Source organism: Limulus polyphemus, unplaced genomic scaffold (genome assembly GCF_000517525.1).
Source record: "Limulus polyphemus unplaced genomic scaffold, Limulus_polyphemus-2.1.2 Scaffold2040, whole genome shotgun sequence".
Taxonomy (NCBI): Eukaryota; Metazoa; Arthropoda; class Merostomata; order Xiphosura; family Limulidae; genus Limulus; species Limulus polyphemus.
Genome location: NW_013667650.1, coordinates 135,041 through 140,576, shown reverse-complemented (window position 1 = coordinate 140,576; position 5,536 = coordinate 135,041). Strand labels below are relative to the sequence as shown.

Here is a 5,536-nt window from a genome sequence, read left to right as displayed (position 1 = left end):
TATATATATATATATATAAATCCACTGAATTACCGCTGAGCCACGTGGGGAGGGGGGGGAGGGCAAGTATGAAATTATAATAGGATATTGTCTTTCTTTAAACCACAGTATTATTTATTCCATGGGATATTTACACTACAGAGTATTTCGTTATATGAATATAGTACTGAGTCCTGTAACAACAACAAAACTGAAAAGAAATATAATCTCCAGACTAACAGATTTGCCACCATACAAGATTCATCGCTCCTTACAGAGTTTTATTTCAAGCTAAGATACTATTACGAAATTGAGAAGCCAGTTTCTTTGTTACAGCGTCATAATTCATACTTTTCTTTCTCTATTAGATCTTACATTATTTTGTTTTTTAAATGTTTGCAAAAAATAGTGTAAATGCTGTATGTAACAACATTATATTGTCATGAATATCGCATAAACACAGTGGCTCATCTAATGTGTTTTATTTCATGTGTAAAACAAAAACATTGCTGAGTAAACCTGAGATACAAGTTCAAAAATATAACATGTTGTTTTCAGTGGCACAATTTCAAAAGCAACCGAACTTTGTTATCTCCAAATAAACAATACTGTTTCTAACCTGGCCTAGTGGTCAGGGCCCTTGTTATCTCCCAATAAGAAATACTGTTTCCAACTTGGCCTGTTGGTTAGGGCCCTTGCTATCTCCCAAGAAACAACAGTGTTTCTAACTTGGCCTGGTGGTTAGGGCCCTTGTTATCTCCCAAGAAGCAACAGTGTTTCTAACTTGGCCTGGTGGTTAGGGCCCTTGTTATCTCCCAATAAGCAATACTGTTTCCAACTTGGCCTGGTGGTTAGGGCCCTTGTTATCTCCCAATAAGCAATACTGTTTCCAACATGGCCTGATGGTTTGGGCTCTTAACTCACAATCTGCGGTTTGCAGGCCCAAATCCCATCACTGAATATGCTCACCTTTTCCGGAGTGTTATAATGTGTTATCAGTTCCACTATTCGATTAGAGTAGCCGAAGAATTGCGGTGGATGGTGTTGTTATTCCCTCTAGTCTAATACTTCTGAACTGTTTTGGTGACGGCTTTTTTCGAAATTCAATAAACAAATCGTTTCTAACTTCAATGATGTTAACGCGTAAAACTATAAGAAACTAAAGTTACCTAGTTTACCCTGCAAGAACTTTTAACCAGATATGTGTTTTCTTTTTTATATTTTGGGATTAACCAATTTACATGACAACAAAAACTGAGAAATAAGTTATTTTCGCCGTTATTGAGGCCACCAGCATTTATCAAAACATAATTTTAGTGCTGATAATTGCTATTGTTAAAGCCAAATAACAGTAATCAAGTCTTTAATAAAGAGTTAGACCAAATGAGTTACTAACCCTATCAATTTTAAATACCAGAGAATAATCAAACTTTTAGCACTTAATTCGGATAAATTTATTTAACATACTGATTTAGTGTTACCCCTCCTATACATCTGTTAATGTATAATGATAGGTTATCATTAGGATTACTACTAAATTATGTGTTTTAACACAAATGTATAACTAAGGACACGTTCAAATATGTTAATTTGACACTAAAATATAGAACAGGTGCATATACATAGATATTTAGTCTTAACTTTCAGCCGTTTAAAAAAAGTTTTCTAGTAAATTATCGCGTTATAAATTATCTTTTGGTTCCTAGTACCATGAGTACTTGATTGCTTGTTGTTATAGCAAAGCCGCATTGGGGTATCTTCTGTGTCCACTGCGGGGACTAGAGCCCCGGATTTTAGCATCGTAATATGTTGGTTTACCGCTGTCCCACCGAGGGACAGCTCAAGTACGATTCCAAACACATGAATGAAAGCTAAATTAGATCTAGTTTTTAACTTCAGCTGCCGAAATATATCAGTATTGGCATGGATGCATTTCTTTTATTATTTCTCTTTGTTTACGAGAAGACGAGCAAGCATAATATTTTGTTTGTTTGTTGTTAAGCACAAAGCTACACAATGGGCTGTGTGTGTGATGTGCCCACCGCGAGTATCGAAACCCGATTTTTAGTATTATAAGCCCTCAGACTTACCACTGAGCCACCGGGGCGCGCGCACGGGAGTACAACATGATAATTATTTTACTTATTATACTCAGAAATTTTAAAACAAGTTTTTTAGCATATGAATGTTCTCAGAAAACTTGGCAACATAAGCATTTGTATATGTAAAAGCTGACTATGAACATGATTAACGTATTAACATAAAAAAGAAGACATGACGTTCTAGAACAACTTCAATTTTCTGTTCCAAGTAAATCTTATTTGATGAGAATAATAGCTTTCTCGCGCATTCGTTGTTCGAGTATTCGTCGCGTGAAACGAACAGCCTCAAATCTGTGGGACTTGTCTCGTACACAAAGGCCAGCTACCACCTTGAAGAGCCACTCGTGGCGGCGCGCAGAAATTGAGCAGTGATTGCTGGATCACAGATCGCTTTGTTGTTAAACTATACAGCGTCCAGACTGGCAAAGATCAACTACACGAGCAATAGACGAACGCCCGTTTACCCGAATGTGTCACTAACACCCTAGCACTATTGTCGTCTAAATCCTTGAGATGCACGAGGGATTCAACTTTTACAATTAAGTCTATATCTGTGAATCTATTTCTTTTGTATTTTTTGTCGTAAGCTAATAAAGTTTAGTTATTGTTATTTGCATACGAATAGAGACCGAAGATTTTTTTAATGTATGTAGCCTACGTAACAGAATTAACCACTTGGAGCTTTATCGTAGTATTGTTCGTTTTAAATCTTTGCTATCATGTTGTAACCAACATACCATCAGTTTATGTAATCTGGTACCATGTGAAACCTAACATTTAGAGCGGTTTCAAGTCGTTTGTGACTTCCACTGAATATAGTAGACTGTTTAAACAACGTCAATAACGAATAAAGAGTTAGATCAAAAGCTTTAATAACCCAATCAGTTTTAAATACTAGAGGAAAACTAAATGTTTAGCACCTAAGTTGGATAATTGTTTGAACTATTTAGCTTCTTGGCTAAAATCTCTACAACTTCTTTGTTATATTGTCATAATTAAGTAAGTTTTCTTTGTCTATTAGTTCAAACTTTTGAGTGTATGTGTGTGTCTGTTTGCATGACTAGTATAAATGCTGTATTTAATATTATATCGTCATGAATATTTTACAGACACAGTGATTCATCTACTATGTTCTATTTCATGTTGAAAAAGTAAACTTTTCATACTGGTAAAGATAGTGTGTATTTGTGTTTGTGTTACATTCGAATCCGGGCCCTACCACGCTGGGCAACTCTAAAAACCGTACCACCAATAGTGTTTCATTTCTATTTTTGGGGAGTTTATATGTCCTCCCCATCTTGCAACAAAATACCTGAGAGCTAGCCAGTGGCTTAGACAAGTCTTAAAATTTGCCAGGGCACCAAAAGTGTATTCTCACATTGCAGACGCCCCTCGCTGACGCAGCAGTAAGCTTGAGGACTTATGAAGCAGAAATCCAGGGTTCGATTCCCCACGATGATCACAGTTTAGATAACCCTTTTTGTAGCTTCACGCTAGAACAACAACATGCCAAAATTTGAAAAATCCATTTCAAATACCCGGTTAAATCAGTTTAACGTGTAAGTATGACTTCCATTGTCAACAATACCATCGGCACATAGACTAAGATACCCTTAAATCTCACGAAAGTCTCGAGATCATTTTTGGGTTTTCTTACTTCACTAATAACAGGTTTACACTACTTTATTCTTTTATTGTGAATGGTGTTTTGGTGTGAATATCAAGGACGAATGGTCAAAAACAAGTTGTCCCTCTCCACCCTGCACGTGAGAAGTAATTAACAGGTAATAATAACAAACAACAAACAACATGTCACTCAACGTGGATACCAAAAAGTTTGTTTGTTTCAGAATTTTGCACAGTACTACAAGAGGGCTATTTGCGTATGGCCTTCCCTAATGTTGTCATAATAGATTAGAAGGGAGACAGCTAGTTAACAGCACCCACCGCCAACTCCTGAGGTAGAACTATATTACCGAACAGTGGGATTTTCACCATTAGTCATACAGCGAACCCACAGCCCAAAGTGCGAAGTGCGTTTATGCGGCAACGAGTCGCAAATCAAAAGTACTCGAAAAGTAAAGAGAAGTGAAACAGAAAAGGCGAGAATAAGAGTAAAGAACTCAACAATGTGAGAAATAACAAAGAACGACCCAGGCAAGTCAGAAAGAGAGCTTATCAAATAAAATCATTAAGACTTACTGTTAGGAAGAACGATATGACGTCAAGAAATGGGCAACGATGATTTAAAAACAATAGAAAATTAGATTTAGATTCGGAAATACTGGAAAGAATATAACTTAACATTTGTTAACAGGACTGTACACACTTCTTAACAAAAACTTATTGTTTACTTATTACTTTTCGCTAAATGAAATACAACACGAACATATACATGAGCTGAATGAACGTGAAGCACGAAACTTGTATATACATATATATATGTATACACTTTTTCAAATAAACTGTATTACATCAAAAGCGTATAGGCGATCACTCAGCACTGTATAGCTCTAACGAAATTATAATATAACTTACAATTTATTTATTGTATATGTAGATGTACGCACAACAAAGTTCTAATATAACAATGTAAAATTATACGTTTGTACAAAAGGTGTCATTTTAAAGTGAAAATGTCTGCGGTTATAGCTCTCAAAAGCATTGGGAATATTCCGTCTATCAGACTTAATCAAAACAACAGATGCAGAGCTAATCAGCATGTACCGTATTTTTCGGTGTATAATACGCACTTTTTTACCCCAAAATTTTATGTCAAAATCTGCTTGCGTCCTATACACCGAAGGTATGAATAATATATATGTATATATATATACGATATACACAAGCCATGTGTAAATATATTTAAATAAGCATGCATAGTTTAGTTCAATTGAATGTGTTATTTATAACAATAGTAGTTTTTTTTCTTTTAAAAACTTAACTAGTTATAATGCCCCCTAAACTATAAAAAAGTAAATTATAGTAATGGATGAGAGTGAAAAAGCTTGTAAATATACGACGATTCCTGTTTAATGTGGAGCATAATAAGGCCGTTTCAGGCCTAACTTTAACAAATAAAAAAATCGTTTTCGAGTGCTTGCCTTGGATTCAAATGTGCAATGCGCTTGACCAATCAGAGCGCTAATGCAATTAGCGTCGGTAATCGCCTAATCGGTATTTCAATTTTCATTTGATACTCGGCAGTTTGGCACGTGCTTACTGTCAAGTTGGATGCGTCACCGAAAGCCGAAGTACCGTATCTTAGGCCTCGGGAGCAAAATAGTTGTTTCTTCATTCTTCGTTCTATTTTTTCACCCCTTACGATGTCTAAAGAAAAGAGACTGTCATACACAGCTAAATTTAAATTAAGTGTGATTAATTATGCAAAAGAGCATGGAAACAGAGCTGAAAGATATTTTGGTCCTCTACCAACAGAAAAAAATGATTCGTTG

At 35.6% G+C, this 5,536-nt stretch overlaps 1 protein-coding gene across 1 annotated transcript in view; it reads right to left on the bottom strand.

Annotated features, from left to right (window-relative positions):
* The window catches only part of LOC106465755 (paired box protein Pax-3-like), a 17,664-nt gene that overhangs the window by 779 nt on the left and 11,349 nt on the right, over positions 1–5,536 (bottom strand). The window lies entirely within an intron of this gene.